Raw genomic sequence first — 9,410 nt, 5'->3', positions numbered from 1 at the left:
TTCCCCATCTCATTAAATAGTATCACCATTAACCTATCCTTTATGCCCTGAACCTAAGAATCATTCATGATTTTTTGTTCCTTCACACGCTCTCTGCCAAATCCATTCCAAATCTAAATGCATCTGAATACATACCGATACATCCCTTCTCACCCCTTCTCTGCTGCCATCCTAGTCCAAGCTACCATAAACAGCTTCCTTACTGGTCTCCCTGAGGACATCTGTGCTTCCCTGTTGTGTATTTTACACACATTAGCAAGAGTAACTTTTTCAAACGTGCATCAGATGCGGTCATTCCTCTGCTCACCCTCCCATAGCTTTCTGTTGCTCTTATTAACAGCCCATAAGCCTCCATAGTATCTGACCTCTTCCCCACCTCTCTCAGCCTAACTACTACTGCTCTCTAGCTAACTGACTACACTCAGCCATACTGGCCTTTTGTTGGTCCTGCAACATGCCAGGCTATTCCCACTGCTGAGTTTATGGCCGATGTTCTTTCAGCTTGGAAAGACCCCCTTATCCCTCCCCTCCCGAGGTATTTGCTAGGCTCATCCCTTCACATCATACATGTATGTGCTCAAAGGTCTCCTCTGAGGGGCAATACCTGGCCATCTATAAAGCCACCCCATTCCTGGCTTTATATTTCTTCACACCACATCACTTCCCGAAATTTTTGTTTACTTGTTTGTTGTGTCTCCTCTCTCCCACTAGAATGCAAGCTCCACGGGGCCTTTGCTTGCCAACGGCATTATTCCCTGCACCTAGGACAGTGCCTAGCACCTACTAGATGCTCAATTAATACTTGTCAAATGGTTGCATTCCCTCCAAAATTCTATTCTCCTGAATCTTCGGACCTTTCCTCATTTCCTTTCCAGCCTCCCACACCACCACCCAGCGCAAGGCAAAGCCGCAACTCCGCGCTCCTTCCTCTGCGTTCTTAGCTTTTCCACCCCCTTCCAGCGCGGCCCCTTTAAGCGGGCTCCGGAAAGCCGCGGGGAAGGCGGGGCCGAAACCTCGCCGACACTGACTCGGGGGGGAGGGGCGGAACTAGGGGGGCGGGGCCTGCGTGCTGCGTGCGTGCGCGTTCTGGAGGCGCCGCCGCCGCCGCTCTCGAGGCCGCCGCCGCCGCTGTCGCCGCGCAGAGCCGGAGCAGGAGCCACGGCCGAGAGGAGGGAGGAGGAGGAGGAGGAGGTGGAGGAGGCGCCGGACCGTGGGGGTGAGTGAGGGGCGGGGAGCCGGAGCCGGCCCCAGAGGGAGCAGGGGGCGCGGGTCGGCCGAGCCCGGGCTGAGGCGGCTCCTGTCGCCGGTCAGTCCCCTGGCTCCCCCTTCCTTCTCCGCGTTCCCTCGGTGTCCGGGGCGGCGGCCCGGGGGCCTGGCCGGCGGGAGGGGCCAGGGCTCGGGGAGGCCCGGCCGCTGCCGCCCGGGGCCAGAGCCAACCACGCCCGCGGACCGAGCCGGTCGACTGTGGTTGGGCCTGCGGGAGAGGGACGGGAGGGGCCCGGGCCGGGTGTGGGAGAGAAAGAGGACATTGTGTCCCCCACCCTCCAACTCCCCGAGGTGTCATGGCACAAGCCCATTTCCCTCGCCATCTCCCCGGACACAGTGCCCTCGCCCCTCGCTGTCTGAGAGAGGTAGAAGATGAGACATCGCTGCATTTTTCTTCTTCTTGCTTGTCCCCAGACTAGGGTCAGATCTTCTTTCAAACCCAGCTCACCCTTTGGGGGGCACGCGTAGAGGGGGTTGCAGGGTTGGGTGAATTTTCTGTTCTCCCTCGGCTGCTTGGAGAGGTGCGGGTAGACGAGAGGGGTGTCCTTTCTGTGTTCACTTGTTAGGGTTCGGGGTCTCCCGTTCCTTCCTTCATTCCCCCAGTGCACAGGGCTGACATCTCTACACCCCACTCCACCTCTCAGCTCCTTTCCCGCCCTCTCTCCCCCACGTCTTCCGTAGCATGCCATGTGTTCGCCTTTTCAGCGTTGCCTTTCTTGGGTCTCTGCTTCTTCCCTGAATTTTGTTAGGGAAGAGGTCACCGTGTGATTCTTCTTGTCTTCCTTCAAACTGGGACTGGTAGGAGTGTCTTTTGCCCCCTCGTTCAGGAAGTTAAGGACAGTGTCTTCGGATAAATTGTGTAATTTACTGCTATGGGGGAAAGATGAGGGGAAGACATCAACTCACAGGGCTAAGAACCAGTATAGGGGACCTTTTGGCCTCTTGGAAAAAGAACTAGCGTTGAGGAGTTAATGTATTCCGTTTTGGGAGGGAAGATCGTTTTGTCACTGCTTTGAAGGGAGGTGGCTATAAGAAGGAAGGGAATAACAGGGCAGGAGGTTATTGGGTCACAGTCGTACAGGTGGCCACAGTTTTCTGCTTCCTGGGTGTGAGATGATTATTTTTCTGTTTTTATTACAGTAAAAGTGAAGGATCAGCTCTTAGTTTTAACGTGGGGCTCCTACCTTCAAAAGCATGCTGAAAGGGCAGTCTCAGAGGGATGCTGCTGGAAACAGGATTTGGAAACTTTATTTTGGTTTCCTGTCAGAGTGTGTGGGGGTGGGCACACGTGTGTGTAGTTTTTCTTTTCTTTTGATGTAACTGATATCTGTGATATTTTGCCATAATAAGCACTAAATCAGGCCCTGAGCCCCTGTCTGTCTTTATTATGATTTCCTATAACACTTTCTGTTTGAAATTATATTTGTGTTGGTTGAAATTCTTTTTAGTCTGGTGTTTCAATGAATCTTGTTTACTCCGCATTTTGAATTATGTACTACAAACTATACTTAGGTGTAAGGTACTGAGGATCACACCGTGCCCACTGGCACATGGTAGGCACTTGGTATTTCTTGAATGAATTGTTTGATTACAAAGATGTGTCTAGGTTTTACATATCATCTATCTTTTTGAGAGGTAGCTCAAATTAGAAGATTGCATTTCACTTCCAATATACAAAATAGTAATTATTAACCTTTTCTGGGCCACTGACACCTTTGAGAATATAGTGAAATATACGTATAGACTCTCTCCTCAGGAAAGAAGTAATAGACATTTATGCACAAAATTTCACATTCAGTTTCAGGGACCCTCTGAAACCAACCATGGGTGCTTGTCTTAAATGTAAACTGGAATCCTGAGTATTATTCAGTTCCATATTAAAACTGTTCAAAAGCCTTTGTTCACCTTCTGTGTGACCTCAGGAATGACAGTGTCTGCCCTTACAGACTAAACTTTGGGTCTTTGGGAACAAGATTTAAGAGTGATTGTTATTACAATTTTATGTGGAGAAGTTCTCATTAATAACTTTTACCAATAATTTTAAACTAGTAATTTTAAACAAACAGCTTTGAAGGAAATAAGATTGTTATAGTCACTTTTGACAGCTTAAAATCATAATCACGACTGACTTATGATTTTTATTGTGCAAACTCCTTAGCAATATGATCAGCACTTGAAAATGTTCATAGATCATTTTTCCTGTTCTCTTCCAAGCTTGTTTATATGCATGGTTTTTCACGTAGTTAATAATTATTGTACAACAATTATCAACATTCAGTATTAATCTAACAAGTGCTTTTTAAATGCCTATTATGTGAATAAAACAAAGTGCTTGCTGTCATAGAGCTTATATACTAATCAGGAGAGATGGGCCATAACCAGATAAATATAGAATAAGTCAGATGATAAGAGGTATGCAGAAGAGTAAAGTAGGGTAAGAGGATAAAGAGAAACAGTAGCAAGGAAGGGTAGTAGCAAGGAAGGGAAGACATGAGTGAGGGATATATGCTCTCTTGGGGAAGAAGGTTACAGGCAGAGAGGACTGTTAAGTGCAGAGACTGCTCAGTCTTTGCCTTGGCCTTTTGGAGAAGGCCAGTAAGCAAGAGGGAAAGTGAGAGAGCTTGAGGTTAGAGAAGTAGCCGAGGCCACTATAAAGCCTTTTAGGCAATGGTCGGAACTTTGGATTTTACTTTGAATGAGATGGGAAACCACTGGAGGGTTTCGAGTAGAAGAGAGACCTGTTCTGACTTAATGTTTGTGGGAAATGTTCTGGCTGCTGTGTGGAAATCAACTTGGAGAGGGGGCTGGGAGTGGAAGCAGGAAGACCTTAGGAGGTTAATCTTCATTTTAAAACTTTTTCCGTGGTTGCAAAATAGTCCATCTACCTGCTCTTGGGCGTATAGGTAGTTTCCTTTTCCCCCTATTGAAAATAACAATGAAATGAACACTTTTGTGTATGCAACATTTTCTTTCTTTTCGAATATTTCCTTGGAATTGATTTCCAGAAGTACTGCTGAATCAAACTATATAAATATACTTGTCTTCTTGGTGTGTCTATTAATTCCTTCAGAGAGTAGATTGTACTAGTTAAAAGTGACAGTTGTTGATCTTAAGTTTCATGCAGTGTCACTTGCATTGAATATTATTATTTAATACTTAAAAAATAATTTGAGTTATAAAAAAGAGACCTTTTAGATTGTTAGGTTGAATTTTCCAGTAGCTCACATGAGTTCATTAGTTAGCTCACCTCTCTCTTTAACATTCAACAGCAGCGTGCTAACTGTTGGGGATACATAGTTGAATTAGAAAGGGTCTCTGCCCTCAGGGAGTTTTACATTCTGTCGTAATTTGTAATCTGATAGTTAAATAACTTCAGATCTTGCCAGTGTTTACTGTTACTCAAGAACTTTGTTAGTATATGGTTGATGATCTTTTATATAGAATGGACATTACAATCAAGCACCTAATTTTTCATATTGATAATTCTTTTTTTTTTTTGCAAAGGGATTTTTAAATGGCATCTGCAATTTGTTTAATTTCTGTTTTATATGTCTTTAGAATCTTACATGTCTGATAGCCCCATGTTTTGTTCTTTGCAGTAAATTACGCAGCTAGTACTTAGTTGAGGACTTTCACAGTTGAATTTTTAAATTGTTGTAATTCTTTATAAGTTATTCAAAACACAGAGACTGTTGTTTCTGTTAAGTAAGGTCAGCACTGCATCTTTGAAATTTTATTTAGATTATAAAGGAGGATGATACCAGTCTGTTTTGATAGAATCATACCACTGGGCATCTACATGGCTTGATTTGGCATGAGCGGAAACTCCAATATCTATGAAGTGAGTGGGTTGAACTAATAGAGTTACCTGCAAGCACCTAGCACTGTGTCTGACACATGCTAGAGACTCAGCAGATGTTCACTGAACCTCGGATAACCTCTAAGCTCCCAGTTCTAAAATTCTCTTATTTTAGAAGGTCAATAAAAATATCTTGTATAAAGCATTTATATCTTAATGTTGTGGTGAGTTTAAAATTGTGAACATAAACTTGCTTCCTCCTAATGTTCCTTTCAAATTGAACTCATCAGTTTTAAAAAGAGTTGTGGCATATTGCCAAGTATTTTCTCCTCATTCTGATGTCATATACTGCTGCATGACTTAATGCCAAATTCATATCTTATGGAAATGATTAATGTTAAAAATAAAGATATTTAAGCTTTCTTATGTTACTGAGATAGATGAAACATCCATTTTTTCCCCTTTTTTCTGTGTGTGAAATTTGAACCTATAAACTTACCATGATGTTCTGATCAGTTAAACAGTGAACTATGCCATTCTGTCATTTTTGCTTGAAAATAGGCCTTTTAGAGGTAGAAGGTACAAGCATGCACCAATAAAAAAAGAAAATTGTGTATGATGATTAAGGTGGAGTTGAAATAAGAAATAGTATACTTTTATAAGTGGAATATATCAGGGTTAAATATGTTCTATGAAATTAATTTCAATCATTAGACTAATGGCTTTTTTTTTTTTTTAAGTTCTGATGACTTACTTAGGCTATATAAATTTAGGTTAGATAAATCTGGAAAAGATTTCTTTGCATATCCAGTTTTCCCAGAGATAGAGATAAGTTTCCTATCTTCAGCGTATTTATTTAGTTCACATTGATAGAGAGTGGTTCAAAGTGTGGAATGGTAAAACTAACCAAATTTGGAATTAAATATGTAATTCTGTGTTTGGTTTCAGAATATATTTAAATTAGGCTATATCTCATGAGGATAGGAATGTACTAAACACATAACTGATAAAAGACACTGTTGGATTAATTAAAACTTGAGTTGATTTACTTTAAATTCACAAGTATACATGTATACCTATAACACGCATGGTTGTTTGCAATGCTGTGTTGTACTCACTCATTTTGGTTGTAAAAAAATAACTTTGCTTAGGCTAGAACTGTGGCTTAGTTATCAATGACAAAAGTGTAAAGTTGGAGAGACACAAAGAACTGGGTACAACTGTTTCTTTGGACAAAACCCAAATGCCGCTTGTAAGATTCTAAGTTAGTAGTAGTAGGAATTCTCTCTTATTGCAGACTGAACATTTCAGATCTGTCAGATGTGTGATCTGGAGAGTAAATTCATTCACTCTGTTTTCAGTGATATTTTTAAATTCATTTATAAATAGGATCATTCTGTTCTAGACAAGTTGGCTGTTTTATAGGACATTAAGCAAGCAACCATAACATAATTATTTTAGGAGCTGACATTTAACACTAATCTTTGGGTTTTATGTAGTTTTCAGTATCTATTCCAAATCATTGATGTCTTTTGAACTACCTTATTTATTTATTTATTTGGCTGAACCGGGTCCTAGTTGCGGCATGCGGGCTCTTTTAGTTGCAGCATGCAGGCTCTTAGTTGCGTCATGCGGGATCTAGTTCCCGACCAGGGATTGAACCCGGACCCCCTGCATTGGGAGCTCACAGTCTTAACTACTGGGCCACCAGGGAAGTCCCTGCACTACCTTTCTTTAAATTTATTTTTTTAATTTATTTATTTTTGGCTGCATTGGGTCTTTGTTGCTGTGTGCAGGCTTTCTCTAGTTGTGGCGAGTGGGGGCTGCTCTTCGTTGCGGTGCGCAGGCTTCTCATTGTGATGGCTTCTCTTGTTGCAGATCACAGGCTCTAGGCACGGGGGCTTCAGTAGCTGTGGCACGCGGGGTCAGTAGTTGTGGCTCGTGGGCTCTAGAACGCAGGCTCAGTAGTTGTGGCGCACAGGCTTAGTTGCTCCGTGGCATGTGGGATCTTCCCGGACCAGGGCTCGAACCTGTGTCTCCTCCATTGGCAAGCGGATTCTTAACCACTGAGCCACTGGGGAAGTCCCTGAACTACCTTTTATTTATTTATTTTTAATACATTTATTTATTTATTTATTTTTGGCTGCGTCAAGTCTTTGTTGCTGTGGGCGAGAGTTTTCTAGTTGCGGCGAGCGGGGGCTACTCCTCGTTGCGATGCGCGGGCTTCTCATTGCGGTGGCTTCTCTTGTTGCGGAGCACGGGCTCTAGGCGCCTGGGCTTCAGTAGTTGTGGCATGCGGGCTCAGTAGTTGTGGCTCGCGGCGTCTAGAGCGCAGGCTCAGTAGTTGTGGCACATGGGCTTAGTTGCTCCGTGGCATGTGGGATCTTCCCGGACCAGGGCTTGAACCCGTGTCCCCTGCATTGGCAGGCGGATTCTTAACCACTGTGCCACCAGGGAAGCCCCCTGAACTACCTTTTAAATTCTAGCTGTGAAAATATTGCATAACTTGATTATTAGATTTCAGATTCAGTCATTGAACAGAAATTTGGGTGACCCAGTATTTGGCAGTTTGACACAAACTGAGATGTGAGTCTGTAGTTTCTACTCTAAGTAATATATAGTCTAGTAATTTATTTTGTTTCCCAGAACCTGACATATGTCTTTTAAATAAATGTTGTATTTTCATGGTTGAGTAAAAATAGAATGATACTCATTTTCTAAGTAAAATCTATGTGATATTTTAATTCTCTCTTAGTTGCTGAACAACTATTTCTGTGGTCTTATTTTCTAACAGCTTTTTAGTATTAGAGCAAACCAGTTTCCCATTGGTTAAAGTGTAGTAAAATAAGAATTGCTTGCTTAACTGCCTATTTTACTTCCGTCATAGGTCTTTTCTTTCCTTTTTTTTCTTTCCAAATTGCTTTTCTGCATATATGCCACATTGTAGGGAAGTTTTTTCCTGGTTCAGCTAACAGTTTTAATTCTGTGTTTAATGTGAGAAGTTTTGGATTTTTATTTCTTTTGAAGAACAGCTTAATATTTTTTCTACACTGATTAAAATCAACCTGTGCCACTAAAGTTAACTATCCAATAGAACAGAAACGTGCATATAGAGAAAATGCATTTGTGTGCGTTTTTAGTGAATGTTGTTGGTAGCTTGCCAGCTTTATTTTCAAGTTCCTCCCAGACCTGTGATGTGCTTATAAGGCAACAACAGTATATTTAGTTAATTTGCAAAACGAGAATAGTTTTTCTGGTTTTTCCATTTTGCATGTTTTGAGTTAGGATTAATTGGACATTTATTATTCTCAACAGGCATACGGTAAAACAATTCGTTTAACTGTGGTGCTTTCTGTTGGAGCATTGGCTGACTTTTAGATAGTGAGCCTTGTGCAGTTTCATGAGTACTACTGAGTTTTGGATGACATTCTTTACACAATCTGAAAGTACCCCTGAGCCTAATAGAAGCTGGAAACAAAACAAATTTGATGTTTTCTTTGCAGTAGGAAGTGTAGTTTCTAGTACAAAAAATATGCCCTTGTTAGGTTCAGGACCATTTTCAGGGGTTATAACTGCTTAAACATTTTTTTCTTGTTTAAACTAATTCATGTTCCATTGTGGCAAATTTTGAAAAGAACATAAATGTAAAGAAGAAATTGAAGATTACCCATAAACCTATCACCCAGAGATAATTTCTACTAACATTTTAATGTACATTTTTCTAGCTCTTTTCTCACGTGTACAGATTCTTTTAATTTTTAAAAAATTGGAATTATATTTCTATACATATAGTTTCGCTCCTACTTTTTTCTCTGAACAGGGTATTGTTCTCGTAGTGTGGGACTCTTAGGTTGATCTTTATAATACTACTATTTTAAATAACACTGGGGCAAACATTTTTGTACATTTATCTTTGATTGCATCTCTGTTTTTTTTTTCTTCCTTTAGGGTAGATTCCCAGAAGTGGGATAACTGGATCAGAGGGTGGTTACCCTGTGTATAAGAGTGTGTGTCTCACTGCACCTTCAATGGCATTGAGTAGGTCAGTTTTTACAATCTTTGCCAATTTGATAGATACCTGTTACAATTCTTGGGTGGGAATCACAAAATCCTTATATTATTAATAATCTGTAAAACCATCAGAGTGTATGATTATTAATTTGCAGTCGTCTTTGAAAAAGTTGGTTGGAATGATTTTCTTTGAAAATATTTTAGGTAAAAGTAATCTTTGTAACAAAAAAGATATTCCTTGACATTGCAATTTGAGTATTGTTCTTATATTGGAAAGAAATAGCATTTTAATCTTCTCCCTTTACTAAAATAACAAACATGAGAAAGCTTATTT

The 9,410-nt window shown here is 41.2% G+C and overlaps 1 protein-coding gene across 4 annotated transcripts in view; it reads left to right on the top strand.

Moving 5' to 3' along the window:
• Nucleotides 1-1,103: 1,103 nt before the first annotated feature.
• The window catches only part of RAP1A (RAP1A, member of RAS oncogene family), a 74,730-nt gene continuing 66,423 nt past the window's right edge, over nt 1,104-9,410 (top strand). For 3 of the 4 annotated variants that reach the window (XM_061183702.1, XM_061183701.1, XM_061183698.1), the window contains exon 1: nt 1,104-1,216. The gene's annotated coding sequence lies outside the window, so the exon portion shown is untranslated. Of the gene's footprint in view, nt 1,217-9,013; nt 9,108-9,410 lie in introns of those variants that run through there. The other variant, XM_061183699.1, reaches the window with a different exon arrangement.

Source organism: Eubalaena glacialis, chromosome 3 (assembly GCF_028564815.1).
Source record: "Eubalaena glacialis isolate mEubGla1 chromosome 3, mEubGla1.1.hap2.+ XY, whole genome shotgun sequence".
NCBI lineage: Eukaryota > Metazoa > Chordata > Mammalia > Artiodactyla > Balaenidae > Eubalaena > Eubalaena glacialis.
This window is presented reverse-complemented; position numbering and strand designations above follow the sequence as displayed.